At 41.2% G+C, this 17346-nt stretch overlaps 1 protein-coding gene across 6 annotated transcripts in view; it reads left to right on the forward strand.

Moving 5' to 3' along the window:
* The window catches only part of MAPK8 (mitogen-activated protein kinase 8), a 167690-nt gene that overhangs the window by 110304 nt on the left and 40040 nt on the right, over window positions 1-17346 (forward strand). The window contains exon 1 of one of the 6 annotated variants that reach the window (XM_054204713.1): window positions 3552-3660. The exons of the other annotated variants lie outside the window; for them this stretch is intronic. The gene's annotated coding sequence lies outside the window, so the exon portion shown is untranslated. Of the gene's footprint in view, window positions 1-3551; window positions 3661-17346 lie in introns of those variants that run through there. 6 annotated transcript variants of the gene reach the window in all.

Below are 17346 nucleotides of genomic sequence, written 5' to 3' on the forward strand. Positions count from 1 at the left end.
CCATCTATGTTTGCGCCTGTTATTTTGTCATTTCTAATTTTTGACATTTTGATTTTTTCTACATCAAAATCTGGATCAGCTATTCAGATCCGTTGCCTTGACTCCAAAGATTTCAGCCTGAATTGTTTGCTTTGCAGTTTATAAACATCAGTATGTTAAAACCTTTTTTGCTACCAAGAGTTTGGTAATTGACAAGAACTTAAAGAAAATATTAAAAAATGACAAAACTACATTTTTAACGTAATTTCGTGACTGCTGAATCTAGACATTTTAATATGACGTGCATAAACAGACTTGTATGCCAGTGTATGGGAGTGTGAAAGCTTGCAGTATTTTGACATAATTCAAATTTTACCGGCACTTTTTTAATCAACGTACTTATTGAACATTCAACAACTGCTTACTTTGAAGCAGCAGTCCAAATCCAAGACTAATGCTACATGGACACCGAAATTGAGGAGGTAAGAGAATGATTAACAATTACATATATGCAGACAATTATTTTCATGCTTCAGATTGTTCATTAACCTAATTTTGGAGTTTCTGTTATTAAATAAAACTACTCATCAGATTCTCCTTATATATAAAATTTTTTTGTAAAGAAAAATTCAAGTTCTGAGATTGGTGATTCCATTATTTTGCCAAACAGACCCTTATCAGCTTTCAGACTTTCTCATGGGCCACCATGCACCTTTAGCGTCAAACCTGTCACCAACAATCCTGTCAAGTTATGTTGTTCTGTGGCCTCGGCAGGGCCGCAGTGCGAGAGCCCTTGCTGCCAAGACCTTGCCCCCTGCCAGGCAGCCATGCTTCCTGCTGTAGTCTGCTCTCTTTGTATTGTTCTGCAAAACTTTTTTCCCCCCTTCTGCTACTGATCCTCTATAAACAAATAGGAATCTCCTGTATGCTGGCCTGTACGTTCTGTTGTAGCACATGCGTACTTGTGCTCTCTTCTGTATCCTCCTAATCCGTTAAGAGGTCCACAGAAAAATGCTGGTTTTATTAAAGTCCGTTGCAAAATACCTGCTTACTTTCATGGATATCAGCACTTTAGTTTTGTATTTTCTTGGATATCAGTCAGGAAAATCCAGAAAAAGTTTCCACCCAGACATACGAAATATATAAGTATAGCCATTATGCTTGTAACAAAATACTTCTGCAAAGCAGTTTTGAAAACAATACTATAGCGATGCTCAATGACATTCTTAAAGTTTTATTTTCTTATACAGGGACTTGGTTTTGCAAATCTGATCACACACACAATCAAAGAAACCTTTGTCCTTACTTAGAGAGGTGTTATTACAATGTCTTGTAAATTTTGCATAGTGTACAGGAACTTTACAGCCTAACTATCATATTATCTTTAGTTTTTTAAACCATTATATTGGTAAGTAGCAAATTTACAGTATGAAATTCTTAATCTTCCTTTGACAATTTTCCTTCATAAAATCTTTACATATTTTGGAGCCCCTATTAAAATATATAATGTTCCTTCAGCATGCTTTGCAACAACACTACTCTGATCTTTTTGTGTAATTTTTGCATCATTATTTCTGTTGCTTATCAGCGCTACATGCAAGACGGCAATAGATGCTGATGGCGTACAAGGTTGTGAGGACTAGTTTTAAAAAGACACTTAGAAATACATCTCCGTTTAAAAGCATCAACTTTGTAAACTATAAAATCTTAATGAGAATTTTATTGTGCCCTGAAAAAGAAATGTGACAAATCTGGATCCTACGCAAAACACCATTTTATACTTTAAAGGGACTGTTGTCCATCTTCGCTTGAGAATCTCAATGCAGTCTTACTTCAGATGGGATGATCAGGAACGATAGCTCTCACAAAAAGATCAGGAGTAACATCAGTGACCTGTAAGGCCACGGGTCTTGTTGCAAATAACTGACCTGGCTGAACGTTATGTCCCCCCCTGTTTCTTGCTGTGCAGAGGAGACCAGAGGTTAACACTGGAGCTCTATTTGCCAATAGAAAGAAACATCTGAAGGTGCCATCACCTGTATCAGCCAAAATGAGCAGGGCTAGTTTCATCTGCTGATGAAGATGAATGTGACCTACCCAGATTAAATTTTGTCTACAGTGTATTTTGGGGATTCATATTGCCCCTTCTGCCCCAGCTTTGCCTTTGGCATACATAAACATGGAAGAGAATGCAATGTCTGGCTGTGATTGAACATTCTGCAACAAGAAAAAGCCTCAAAGCTAAAAACTGGCTAATTGAGTTCTGGGGCTGTCCCATGGAAATAATCAGAGGTGAGGTGTGAGGTGTGCCTTAGAAGCACCCTTGGAGCCCAGTGGCATCTATAGAGGGCTGGGGATGGAGTCTGGGTGATAGTTTTGTTTTGGGGTTTTTGTATAAATATAAAGGAAGCATCACGTATCTGTCTGTGGGGATCTCTAGAAGAATCACTTCTAACATACGGAGTGAAAATGGGCTTGCTTAAATCAAGTGATAATTTTAAGGCCAGAGAGAGCAGAGATCTCACTAAAATGGGCATGTGAGTAGTATATGGACAGTTTTATGGAAATGAAGCTTTTAACACCAAGATAGCGGGCAAAACTGGAATATCATGAAACACCACCTTTACTATGTAAAAATCCATGCTCATTACAGATGGATAAAAGCTGCTAGCAGCAACAGTCTCAATATAATATTTGGCATCTTCAAAAACGTGGCATAGGCCACTCAAATGTTTGACCATGAATGACATGTGAAATGTCCATTTTTACAGCGCCCTGTGCCTAACTGGCAGATTTTATATATTTTTAAATACTGCTCATAAGGCCTTTTTTGTACTATGTAGTAAAAACTTACAAAGGCTTGCTTCAACCATACTGACATGGCTTCAAGGCACTGAGGGGCCTCCTTTTGCCTCTAAGCAGGGACATTCCTGGGGAAAAAAAAAAAAAAAAAAAGAGAGAGAGAGAAGAAAAAACCAAAAGGACAATGATACACCAAGCAAAGTATTGAAAAACGAAGGAGAGAGTTCTCATGTCAGGTGCCAACAGCCAAAGGCAATGGTAATGAATAACTCAAAATCCCACAAAGAGGCACTGAAGATTTAGAGGAAAAACAGCGCCAAAACAGATAAAGAACATGAAAATGTTACAACACTCCAGACACCCAATAATGAGATAAAGCGCTGCCATGCCAGGCCTGCAATGGGAAGCCTGGAGCTGCCAAGGCCGTGAAAGATGGCCAGGAGCAGCAGACAGACGAATGCCAGAGTGCCACGGTTGGGTGCCAAAGCGCTGGCGGAGGGCATGAAGGCAAAGACCTGAAAAATGCAGGTTTTTTTCTGCAAGCAGGAAGGGAAGCCTGGCTAAGGGGGGCGATTCAGGAAAGGAACCGCTCCAGGGGAAAGGGCGCGGAGCAGCCAGAGCGATGCCGGCGACACAGGGCCCGCGGGCAGCCGCGGCCTCCGCAGGGACCAGCTCGGGGCCGGGGGGGGGCCCCACCACGGCCGCTCGGTCGAGGCGAGGCGGAGGCGGTGCGGAGCCCAGGGTCCGGGGCGGGGCGAGCGGAGGGGGCGGGCAGCCGCAGCCGCGGCGGGGAGCGGGCGGGCGGAGCGCGGTGCGTGTGCGCGGCTCGGCCCCGGCTCATTACTCAGCGGCCGAGGCAGGAGGTGGCGGCGGGAGGCGGTGAGCGCGGTGGCGGGGGGCCGCGGCCCCGCGGGAGCGGCGGGGGTAGGGGGTGGAGCGGGGCCGAGCCGGTGCGGAGTGCGGCGCGGCGCGGCACGGTACGCGGGTGAGCAGCCGCGCCGCGGGGGCGGGGGCCGGGCCCGGGTGCTTTGTTTATGTTTCAGCGGGCGGGGAGGGAGCCGGGGGCGGCCCGCGGCCTTGCGTGGAGACGGGGGGCTCTGCGGTGCGGTGACCTTCCGTGTGTGCTCGGGGCTGGAGGTGTCTCGGTGGATAATGGCGGGGGCCTCTTTGTTGGTGTGGCAGGAGGCTCGGCGCGGGGCTCCTCCTCCCTCCGGGAGTGGGGGCACTCAGCCGGGCCGGGCCCGGCCCGCGGCTCCGGGGGGAGGAAGGGTCTGCGGTCGGGGAGGCGGGAACGCAGCCCTGCCGGGGAAGGAGCCACCGCTGTGGTCAACTCTCGTGACCTTGCTCTTAAAAATGCCTCTCAGAGCCAAAAAAGCTCCTCTGGGATAATGCAGCTGCTCCAGGGGCTTGGGGGAGCCCGGCAATATCTTTTGACTCTTTTTGCCTTTTTATTCTTATATTTCTTGCAAAAGGAGCGAGCGATCTCTTTGCAGAATTTCTTTCGCTCTTTGGTTTCTCTGTCATTTAACAGTATCCAGTTTTACTTCCCAAAGCTGGTTTCTTTATGCCTTTCTGCTGGAGCGGTTCCATCAGGGAAGTTTGACCTGAGCACTGATAATAATCTACAAATACAAAATGCCACTTGATTATTAATTCTTCCCCTCCCTCCCAGCTACAATAATGGTTTTTTAATTTCAATGTTGTACGGAACAGGCTTGCTGAAGCCCTTCAGACAATCGAAACATCCTACACGCTTTGGCCTATCTGATAATATAAACACAAAGGGTGTTATGCTTGTTCGGGGAAGCAAAGTATTGCTTGCCCCTGGGCATGTACATGTGGAATTGAGCAAGCTTCTCACAGCTGGGTTTTACCTACAGGTGTGGAGACTTAACCAATGATTGTCACATGAGACCTTGTCTCACTTCTAGAGATGCCAACAAATGCACTTCTAGGGCAGAATAGTATATGGCATGCATCATTACGTGCTTGCGGGTGTATCAGTATATTAGATAACTTGGAAACATTTTGAACTGTGACATGAAGAGGAACTGGGCCAAACCTGGTTCAGGGTATTGTCGAAGTGAGCTCACCGACTGACTTGAGCCTTCATTGTATATAATGAAAGGAAACTCTTAATTCTTCTAATAGCAGTTAAGAAAAATATGTTGAATTTCAGATAGTCCCCTGCTTTGATCTCGGTCCGTGGGGGCAGCCATCTTGTCTTTTCTCCCCACTTGATTCAAAGACATGTAACACAGGGTAGTGTGATTGTGGGATGCAGGTGTGGAGTTCTGCAGAATGTGTGATGCCAGTGCAGGGACCAGACGAGTTGCAGGCATCTCATCAGATCTTGACAGTTGTCAGGGCCAAAGCTGGGCAAAAGTAGGATAGGAGAAGGGAGAGAGAAACATTTGCTGAAGGAGACCAATCCAGAGTTGCAGAGGATGTACAAAGTTGTTTCGTCATCACTCTGAAAAGGAATTTTAACGGTGTCTTCCAGTGCAGAAGTTCCCAAGCTTTTTGGACTATTGGCTTGTATGAGCATTCAAAGTAATCTTGTGGGCTACCGTACGCTTTATGGAGACTTCTAGATCAGAAACATTAGTGAGATCTCATGTGGTTCTGAGTCCTGTAGTTTTGGCCTGCTTATTCTTGGCAGAGGCAGAATTGCTTTTTGTGTATGGTTTTTGTGTTTTGACTTTTAATTCTGCTCTTTAGGGACCAAGGCCTTTGCTGGCTTTACAGGCATGGAGGTATAACCTCCTTTGTAAAGGCTTTAGATAAGCTTATTACATTGGTGGATTGTTATGCAAATATTGAGGGATAAACAAATGTTTGGAGATTTTTAACAACTGAATTTATTTTCTGCCTGCTACTTACCTGAAATTGATGTGTTTATGTCATGTTTTGTTTGTTTGTAGTTTGTTTGGTTTTTTTTAACCATGAGCTAATGGAATAGCATTTGAGATCATAATACTGCCTGGTTATTTGTTCACTGTGTATTTGTTTTTGGTTTCTTTTTTTATACTTCCTCAACTGTCTAAATTGTTTGAATGCTTATTGTTTAAAAGATGCATAGAAGGTACATGCTCAGCTCCTCATTTCTGAGGGTTGATGCAGTATTCTGGACAAATACAAGTGTCCTTCTTGATAGTCTGATGAAAAGTATGGTGTGCTATTGCTTAAACATAATTTCCCATCCCCTCCCCCCCTTGGAAAAAAAAAGTGCTCTGTGTTTATATAGTTTTATTAGGCATTTTTATTTTTATATATATATGTGTATGTATATAAAATAAATTGTTCATTGCTGTATCACTTCAGAAATTAGACCAATCTGGTTTTGATCCTAGGTTTTTTAATAAAGCTGAGAGGTATTTTATTGCTGTCAATGTTTCCTTTAAAAAAAACGCTTAGTCTTTAATTCAAAACTTGCAGAAACAGCCTTCTGTTTATGTTACAGAAAGATCTCTTGGCTTTTGAAAGCTCTTCAAAAATTCAGTTGAGGCTACTTATGTTGTTTGCTTTTTGTGAAATTCGCCAGTATGGACATGGATTCTGAAACCAATTTTTACTTTGATTTAAGAATGTGAACATCTAGTTTTCAAATCTTTCAAGAATCCCTTTGTTTAAATGGAGATGGAAATTCACCTCTAAACTTGATAAAGGCACTTTCTGGCTATCCTTGTGAAAAGATGAGCTATATTTAGAGAAGCATTCGTTGCTTCATTACAAGGTATAGCGGTACGAAAACACAGCAATAGTCATTCCTTTTAACAGTGATGACTGTAGTGTTGGTGAAAGATACTTGGTTGATAAAGTCATTGAGTTTTCAGAGCAATTGTAAGTGTTTATACTGCTATAACATCACACCATAGTTTCATGTTCAGTGGCTGCCTTGCTTAAGCAGTTTCTCTTACCTGCTCTTCTTTCTTGCTGGCTGCTGTGTGGCAGAATAGATCAAGGAGATAACTGATGCAGCTGGAAAAAAAATATCTTCCTTCTGGACTATTTTTCAGCCTGATTAATTCCCTTATGTGTCTGAACAAACTGCTATGCCATTGCAAGGTTGGAAGACAAGGAAGCTGCTTAGGTGGGGCTTGCTATCGGTCATGCATATGCACAAAGGTATTCACACATCGAGTAGTGGTTACTGGAAGACTAAAGTGACAGAGATGGGCAAACCTCTTTTACATTGAGAAGTGCTGGTTTAAAGATCTGTTTTCAGATTTGTTCTTCAGCTGCTGTTACTGAAAAGCATTCTGAGCGTGATGATTATTTTGGTTTCTCGCATGCACTGTAGAGCCCAAACTGAATTGGGGATGAGTATCCATTTGGTAATGAATGTTGATCTAGAGGTTGAGAGTCATTAACTTCATGTGGATGGACAACCTCTTCCACACCTAGCTGTATGAATCGTTTCAAAGTGTATGTGTAGTATTAATAGCGGCCCTTAAATAAAACAATCTGGACATCTTTGGACTGTGAGCCAGAAGATGCATCCTCACAGTGCTGATAACTGTTTGTGTCTTCTGCTTTCTTTAAATGCTCTGTTTGTGAAGAAAAAAAAATAACTGTTTTCAGGCTGTATTTTACATGTAGGAGTGCAAATGCTTACTTATTTTTTGCGGCACTTCAAAATTATGCAGCATTTATCTTTTAAGTTATTCTGCTTGGTAGGGGCAGCTGTGTTCAAAACTTCCTTTATTATAGCTTTTCCCAGCTTATTATATCTCAGTAATATATGAAGCCTTCAAGAAAAAAGCTTGAAATACCCTACTCTCTTTCTGTCCCAGCTCTTATTCAAAATACGGGACTGCAGATGCAGGTCACGGAGTAGTTTCCCAAGTTGTTGGTATTTATCAAATACTTAATGGAATTCTATTAGTACTATTCATCTGTACAAGTTTGTCCTGTGGCAAAACAGTAGCTGCCTTAGTGAATGGTGATATTTTTAAGAAATATGCTATCCTAGAAGAATTTGATGATGATGCTGAGAAATTCATGATGACTTGGGTGAGGGGTGGAATATGTTGCCAGTAAGTTGACTTGAAATTCGTGGGAAGTACATAGCAATAAGTGTAGCTATGCATGATACAACCTTTAATTAAGGGAAACTAATACTTGAATTTGAAGAATTAGGTCACAGAAAACAAAACCAACCAGAATTGCTACATACTTTTAAAATGCAACTTAAGATTTCCTTGATGTAAGCTTTGCTGTGTGAGCTCAAGGAACACACCAAGGACGTGGTAGTGAGCCTCCTTTTGTGAACTGGAAGACTCTTCCATTCTGTGTAGCATAAGGAACACTCCAGCTTATCACACAGCCAGCTGTGAATAGCAGTTTGCTTCTGCTCTAGATTTTACAAAGCCTTTGGGTGAGAACGCCTCCAAGAGACTGGAGCTGACTGCATCAAACTGTGAGAAAGAGATCCGTTACTGAGGTTGAATCAGATCAGCGTGGAGAGCTGCCCAACCAGCTGTTTATATAGTACTGTTACCTTGACTGTTACTTATTTTGTAAAATATTTTTGTAAGGTTTTCTAAGACCTGCGTTTTTCTTTGATTTATGTGTGAAGAGATAATGATCTTGGTGTGTACCAAGCTTATAATTAATAGCAACACATTTCTTCTTAACTTTAGATGCTTTTTTCCTCTCAGTGATTAAAAACTAATCCTTGGTTCTTTTTCTGTCCAAATTGATTGCTTGTAAGCTTGGTACTAAAATAAACCTTATAGTTGTTGCCCATATTGTCACTTTTATTGTTGGATAAATGCTGCTTGATATGTGAACGGATGGGATGCTTATTAATTGTTCTCAGTTGGATATTGTAGGCTAATGCTAAAGCGGTGACTGGCAGAAAATATACTTTAACTTAATGGTCATTTGTGTTGCAAACAAAGCAAATACTGTACATGTACTCATATGTGCGTACACTTAAAATAAATAAAAAGGGCAAACATTAATTCTGCAGTGCTGCTGGATAGCCTATTCACTGTAGTTATTGATTTTTAGTATTTAAAAAAAAAAGAGAAAACCAACCAAAAAAATCCTTGGCAACCTCCCATTACTTAATTATATTGACATTATACCAAGCTTTTTTCTTTTTTTTTTTTTTTTTTTACTATAGATCTTAAAAGCATGCAAGAAAATGTCTTGACTCAATATTTACTCTTTTAACTACAAACTGTGGCTAAAATGTGTGTTCCCATCATTGTAGTCTGTGTCCATTTGAACGTTTACCTTGTACCTTAGTCTGCTGAACAAAACCTGACCTGCCTCCACTCTGGTGTTCTGATTGTTGTGACATAAGAAGAATGAACATCAAGTATCATATTTCTCACTGTGATCTTAAAGTCATGGAAATGCCCAGCTCTAAGTGTGTGTGTCCGTATGCACGTAGGCACATAAAATGAAAGTGATTCTTCTGCTGTCGATTGCTGGGAGCCCCTGACTGGGCAGCAACTCTTGCAGAAGAGGACCTGGGGCTTCTGATGAATGAGAAGCTGACCAGCAATCAGCAGTGTGCCTCTGTAGCCCTCGAGGCTAATTACCAGGCTGCATTAGAAAGAGCCTGGCCAGAGGGAGGAACTGTTCCCATCTGTGGGGCAGCTGTGGAGCTCCAGCTGCAGTGTTGCACAGTAGATCACACATATCCACAGAGAGAGACAAACTGGAGGGAGCCCAGCACTGTCCAGCTCAGACAGTTGGGGGCTGGAGCACCTGAGAGTGGAGGAGGGACTGGGTTTGTGACCTGGGGAAGAGAAAGTTAATGGAAAATGTCATTGCTGTATTTAGCCATCTTTAAGTAAGGGGTTGTAAAGATGATGGAGCCACTTTCACCTCAGAAGTGTACAGTGAGAAGATGAGTCAATGGTCACAAGACAGAAGAATGGAAATTTCAGTAGGACATGGTGGACATCATGTCCTACCTGATGTCTTGATGCATGGGAGTGGGTGAGTGCAGCACCAAGAGCCCAGAGGGGCCTCAGAATTTCCATCCATGGAGACTGTCGATTGGACAAGGTCCAGAGTAGCCCAATATGAATACAAATTTGAAGTTCTACCTGTTTTGAGCAGGTAGATGATCTCCAGAGGTTGCTTTCAAGCCATATTATGATTCTGCTGTTCATAAATTTTTTTAAATTTTCAAAGTAGCTTGAGGAAGTTGGCAAGAGAAAGGCACAGTGATGTAGATAAACAAGGCTGCTCAGAACTGCATTTAGAAGTTGTGGAGGGAAAAGTAGTGAGATGTGATAAGCATCTTCATTCAAGTCTGCTGGTGGCAATACTGGCATTTTTTTGTCCTGCACTGAACTTTCCAGTTGATTAGGCCAGAAGTGCTTGCAGGCTAGCATAAAGGACAAAAAATAAGGTTATAGTACCTATCATGCCTGTGATCACTGTGGTGAATGTAAAAACCCATCTCCAAAGGAACAGCCTGCAGTAAGCAGCCTGGTAGCCAGCTGAAGTTTGTCCAGGTCTTGCTTTCTGTGGCGGAGGAGTGTGTTGGCAGCTGCTTCTGCAGGGCTTTGATCTTCTGCTGGGTGGGTGAGGGTTCCTTACTCTTAGCTGGAGTGCGGTTACTCCAGAAAGTGGCTTCAGGGAGCAAACCAGCTCTGATTTCCAATTGATCACAATAGCAGGTCATGACTGCAGAGAGGTGGTAGGACTAATAGCAGCTGGGAGAAAGAAATAAATGCCACGGCAGATCCATAAATTTTTCTGTGCTGTTGTCCTTAGTGCTTGTGCTGCCTTGAGAAGACAGCATCCTGCAGCTCATTTGTTTCTGTTAGTTCTTTCATATTTGTCCATTTAGTAAAGTTAACCAGAAACCTTCGGGAAAGGGAGGTGAGCAGAATAGAAAGGTACAACCCAGAGAGACTGTTTTGTATCTTAGCAAAGCAGCTGTCCTGGGGGTTGAACCTGTAGGTAGTTAAATATGCAAATACAGCTGCTCGTGTGGGACTCTGTCCTTGAGTTGTGTGTGGAATCTGATGTTGGGGATGGCACATCATTGCAAGCCCTAGATGTATTCTTTAACAGCTTTAATGCCTGTTGGAGCGAGGTTAACAGTAGGTATGATGTTTACTTGCAGGATCTCGGGTATGAAAGTACAAACGTAGTTTTGAATCTGTAATCCCAATTTTAAGTTTTATTATGGAACCCGTAGAAACAAATGCAGTGGTTGACATACTGCTCAGCATAAATAGTGATAAATTCTGGATTGTTCATTGTGTGAATGTTTTGGATGGTGAGAAACATTCTGGTCACCTTCAAAGTAGGAAGGGTAGTAACATGATATCCTAAAAAGCTTTATTAGAAAGGTGTGGGCTCGGTTCACTTGTTTCATTTAGTGCCAAAAGTGAATACTCAGGAGATACACAGTAGCGGAAGGTCCTTGTGTGTGGCAGCGGTTCATTTAATGAGCTGTGAAGCCTTCCAACAGTGAGTGGCTTTCATTTGCAGGGTTGCTGCAATGCAAAACTCCTCCTTGTTGAACAATAGCTAGGGTTTCTTTTGCTGTTTTTTAAATTGAAGCATTGCAAGAGTCTTGTGCCACTTATATGTCAAGATGGGGAAAAGAAAGACAGTTCAGTTTCTAATAAGATTATGTTGGACATAAAAGGGTTTCATTAATATTAGTGTGGCATTGTGGGGAAATTGGAAAATCTTAATGTGACTAGAGCTACTTTGTTCTCCCCATCTTTTAGCTTATTTGAATTCTTTCTTAGTTTTCTTCAGAAAATTTCCTATCACAGCCCTTCGTGTGCATAGCCACTAGCACTAGCGTACAGTGCGCAGCAGTGCTTCTGAAGGGTTTTTTGTTTAAAGAATGGGCATTCTCAAACTCTTCTCAAACCTTCTGTCTTAGGAATTTATTTTTTTTGCTAGAACAGAGCATCAGGCACTACTGAAGTCTAAGAGAAACGGGACAACAGAGCAGACTATTGCTGTTAGTAATGAATCTGGTAGATTGGTGTGGTTCCCTACAAACTACCTAGAAAGTAAAGCCTTTATTTTGAAACGTAGTGCCTTCCTTCCCACCCCACTCCCAGTAAATTATTGTGCAAAGTACCATACTGTGTTACAGGAGATATCTGTGAAGGACTTGCCAGTGCTTAGGTTGTAATATGTTTTGGAGGTTTTTGTTCCATTCTAAAGCTCTTATTACTGAGGTATTTTGTGCCAAATACTTTAGACAGGATTTCATAGCGCATTAATCTGCTTGTACTTAACAGATAAATGCATGAATTAGGGAAAGTAGCACATTCATAATTGGATTCTAAGTTTTTGTAACTGGGATTTAAAGTTAAAGTGTTTTAAGATTTATTTATTTTTTGCGGAACTATTGATGTGATTCTTTAGTGTAGTCTTAAAACATTCTGAAAACTTCTTTTCTGAGCTGTTATGCAACTCCTTACTTCCTCTAATGTCCTGTAGCTATTGTCCTCTTCATCACTGATATTTAATGAGTATTTTAGGTCACTTGGTATCTTTTGTTTGTTTGTGCCCTTTAAAAAAATTAGAGAATCTTCTGATCCGTTTCTTCTGCTGAAACATTTAGCTTCCATATCCTTCATCTTCCCCTACAAGAAGAGGTTAAAGAACAAGTGTTTCCTCCTACCCCAGAGTAATCCTGGAATGGGATTTCGCGTCTAACTGTGTGCAGATCTTATTGAAGCACTCTGAGTCATATTTACTGATTTACTTTGCTGATGGTTTGCCTATTTATTCTATATGACTGCTTTGCCAGTGATCATTTGATGGGCAGAGGACTAGCGTATGCAGGCAAATTTTTGTGGTACGGTTAGAATTAACAGTCCCTTAGGAAGTTAGCTGAAACTGTATAGTGCCAGAATAAAAAATTTATTCTCTTCTTGTGAATTTCAAGTTAGATTATGGTTAAGCTTATTCAAGTACCTGAATAAATTGAATGGGCCATGGCATATGATTCTGCACAAAAGGGAGGTATATAAAACAATAAGGAATAGCATTCCCTTGAATGCTTTCTTCCCAGTCATTTGGCAAGATTATAGTTTAAGTGAGATTTTTAACCTGTTTTCTGGGTCCAGCTGCATGCATCAGATTGCATTTCTGACACAATTAAAATGGGACAGCTTTTTGAAGTCTTCCTTCACTGAATTTTCACTGATTCCAGATTTTAAGAACATTGCTTAAAAAAAAAATTGGAGTGACAAATAATGTCCTGCCATAAACCTGAATATTTTAAGTCTTTCAAAAAATGTTTATCTTGATTTTCTCCCCATCTACTGTCCTTTTGCATAATCTTTTATTTGAAAAGGGATTAAGGAATTGGAAGATCTTTGCCTTATCCTATTATTTCTGAAAAAGAGAGTTTTGCTAAGAATAGTCTTTTAATCTGCTGTCATAACAGCTTCTTTGCCAAACTGTAGAATTACACAAGTTTTCTTTTGATGGAGCCATTCTGATTTATGATTTCTGTGGCAAAACTGACCTGCAAGAGACAGTTGGCAAAGTGTTACTTCATATATTGTGATAATAGGATTCATCATGGATCCATCTGTAGTGGAGCTTCGTGTGACATTACACTGAAGAAGCTGGAGAGATACTCTCCTATGAAATGTAGCACAGCAGAATGACAGGGGTTTTTTTGTAGATGTAGCACTTTTCATTCTGAAAATGCTTGTTCTAGAAAAATGGTACCTATTAGTTTTTTTTGAGATTAAAGTCACAGTTCAGGAGTCCATTAAAAAAGTAGAGAGGAAAGGTGGGGTGAGAATCTTCAGTTTACAGGCTGTTTAATATTGCATGGTGCAGTCTATCTGCCTCTTCATTTACATCCTACTGGCACCTGAATCTAAAATCTATTTTAAAGAGGAAGGAAAATATTGATCAGGAATGATTTATAACTTGGTGAGGATATCTATGTTAATGGCCACAGATGAGGACTTCCCAGAGAGAGAGGGTGCACTGGTATTCCAGAGCAGCTGTGTTGACTTACTGGTCACGTTACAGTAGCTGACTTGACCATGAGAAGTGCTGGGAGGTTGTATGTGCTGCTGTCTTATTTGTCGCTGATTTGGGTAACCGGGGCTGATTTCACTATCACCAAAATCAACTCTTAAGCCTCAGATAAAGTTCAGTTGAATCTTAAACTTCATAACTCTTACTAAACTTTTCAGGATGTTTTAAATGCTTCTGTTGGTGGCTCTCTCTAGAGATTGCTTCGTGTTCAGAATACGTACCTTTTAAAAAAATATATTCCAGAAACCAGGAAATCTGGGTAGCACCAAGTGTTTAGTATTGATGATGAAGAATATACATGATGAAGCAATACCGATGATGAAGTGTGAGGTTTCATCTTCCCTGGCACAAATGGGCAGACTTCCCTGCTTCCTTAGAGGAGAGGGAGATGGCTGAAGGAATGGTAGATAAGCAAGAATATTCATGTATTTTCATGGAGCTGATAGCATGCATTCATTCGTGCTTCTTTCATTCCTTGCCTTCAGGCTACTGGAAGGCTGAATTTTAGACTGTGCTGTATGTTTTAATGTATCTTCTCATTCTTCTGTTTTCTGAATCTTAGTTTTGTTGTACTTCAGCTTCCCATGTTACAGGTTTAGAGCTGCAGGTGTCCATGTGTGTTTTACCTAATTGCCAGGCAGGGCCTAAACCAAGTGGATAAGACCAGTAAGTCTGTGGATAATTTTCTTCTGTGACCAGCTGCTTTAGTAAAGGGGAGATAAAACTGAGTAACACTAAAAGTGCCAGGGGTGAGGGCAGTTATCTGACTGTTTTAGGTAAGATGAGTGTGTAGAAGATAAATAGAAATGTACAGTCCCATGTGTTTTTTTTCCTGTGCTTTGTGGCAATTTCTTTTATTGTCTCTGTGGCATTAACAAACAATACCTTAATGCTTCGTGAATGACTATTATATGCTAGTATTTTTTTGTAGTGGAAAGGCCGTAGCTTGTAGACTGGCATTGTGTGACAATATTTTAGAGTGTAGAAAAACTGAGGTGTAAGAGTAGGAAGGTGGATTAAGTGAAATCCTCTCAATAAGAACTTTATTGATAAAAAGCAGAAAAATGTCTATTTTGAAAGAGAATCATTGCAAAACTTATGCGTGTGCGTTTGTTACTTGGTTCTTCATTTTCCACCTTGTGCAAGGTATGTGGTGTGTTTATCTGACTGTAATAAGTTCAGTTCTCAGATGAATTTAATTCAATATTAAACAAAACAAATGTTTTAGAAGCAGCAGAAATTATATTGATTGTCTTTTTGGATGTTTTGTAAGAGGCGTTTCACAATATGAGAATTCTCTTTAGAAATGTGCATAGCAGTTTAATATTGATTCTTATATAGAGGGTACTCAAAAGTTGTGAATGCAGGTTCAGCATTTGAAGTTGGTGCTGCTGACCCCTGTTCAGGAGTACCATCGTCTTAAACCACTTCAGAAAATATAGCTGTTTGATACTTGGTTTGCATATAAATGCATGCTTCGAGCTTCTGAGGAAAATGTGATGTGAAGTGGACATGTTGGCCTCGCCTGCGCTCCACAGGGAGCAGTGTGTGAAATCGCTGCTGGAGCTTTGGTGGTTCTGTCCATGCCAGCTGGCCGAGCAGCACTAGGAAATGGTTCCTCTGGAGCACTGTGTAACACCAGGAATTGGTTTTGTGGCTTTCTATGTGTTTGGATGTGATCTTACACTACCTATTTCTAGACAAATGCCAGTATCTCAATATTCTGCCAGTTACAGTCTTCATTTTGTTGCTACCAGTCATAGGTCTTTCCTTACTGTTAAACAACCTCTGAATCAGTCACTTCTGACATTATAACAGACTGACTGAAGTTACTTGAAACATGGAAGTGGAAAAGCTTAGGTTCTAGTTGCCTAATACAAAAATCACTGAGTGCTGCAGACTTTCTCCAGCTCCAGATTACCCCAGTTTCAGTTCAGCTGTTGACATTTTGGCAGTGATGACTGCAACCTGTGACTGATTGCTATTTCTGGCTAGCTAGTATTTGAACAGAATTTGATGGAGGGAATTCAAGCACTGGTGCATAATGTTGAAAATTATCTGTTTGAGCTCATTCCTGGTGTTACTATTTTATTGTGGCTTGTGAAACATTTGGGGTGAAGTTCCCAAAATGACGTGCTGCTTTGTGGGAACATCTACTTTTGTCTGAGACTCTATGGCATTGATCAGATAAGTCTGACAGGAGCAGTGCTAGAGAACGTTCCAGCTTCAAGTTCCTGCCTGTATGACTAACCCTGCAAACATAATTTCTAGGGGGTCCTAGCTTCAGTGACATAGCAGAATGTGTCCTCAGCCTTGGTGAAACCGCCTTGTTCCAGAGAGGTCAAGGAAGAGCACGAAAAGGGAAAATTCAAGGGGCTGCATTTGCCAGCAGCTGCTACTGAAGAGCTCTGCTTGGGAAATAAGTGTGTTCCTCTTCCCCGGAGAAATCCTTGACTGGCTGCCAGCAGTAACTCTGCTCTCCCTTCTCTCCCTCCAAAGCAAACAAGGAAGCACCCAGGTGCTGGTGGGACTTGGAGGTCAGGCTGTGTACCCACAGCTGCTCCCACAGCCCCACCGCGGGAGCATTCACTGACTGAAGTGACTAGAAGGTGGAGCAGGTCCGTTAATTAAGATGAAAAATGAAACGTGCATTTGCTATCCTCATCTGTATATATATTTAATTTTTTTTATTTTAATAACTTCTAGTCTGTCCCTAAGCTGGAAGCTGACTTTCAGTACGTGTGAAATTTTATGGAAGCATTCTGCCCCCTTCCATAACACACTGGAGTTATTTTTATTCAGTGAATAACACAATTTCTGGCTTGGGCATTAAAGTTCATAAAATGTATAAATGTTAGGTTGGGAAAGATTTAAATTGCAGGAAGCTCCCTAAAAGTAATTAAAAAAAAATTAAAAAGTTGCTGGTTGTGTTTCTGTGAAGAAGTTTTCTCTTTTTCTGCCCCTCAAATTCTACTATAATAGCATTAAAAATAAAAGTTCACCCATTTTTGCAAGAGGAAAATATAGAGGGCTGTGCCTGGGTGTCTGCTGAAGAACTTCTCTGGATTATTGAGAAGTTGACTAGCATTTATCAGCAGCTCTGGAGATAGCCCTGGTGTCCCTCTAGAAGACTTCTTCATCCTCAATGCGCTTGAATTCTGATCTCCTGCCTCTTCCTCACTGTGCGTTTTACAGATGAGGAAGAACTTCCTCTACTAATTCAGGCTCCCTTTTGTTGTTCTTTTTGTCTTCATATTATCCTTACTAAATCTTAAATATGTATTTCTGCTTTGATTCAGGATCTGGAAAAACTCTTGCTTTGTTTCTGATTTTTAAAACTGCAGTTTTTCTTCCATAATCCACAGCCATAACTGGCAGTTATAAAGATTCCTTTTTCTAGGGTAGTCCAGGCTGCCTTGACATTTTTTAAAGAGCTATAAGGGAGACACAGTTCCTTGCTTAGGTGTGAAGTGCAAGGTCTGGAGTTTGTGAGGGTGAGAATTCAAGGACGTGCCTCTGCTGTGAGGAAGCCCAGGAAAGCCTCTGCTGGAA

The sequence above is a fragment of the Rissa tridactyla genome, chromosome 6 (assembly GCF_028500815.1).
Source record: "Rissa tridactyla isolate bRisTri1 chromosome 6, bRisTri1.patW.cur.20221130, whole genome shotgun sequence".
Taxonomy (NCBI): domain Eukaryota; kingdom Metazoa; phylum Chordata; class Aves; order Charadriiformes; family Laridae; genus Rissa; species Rissa tridactyla.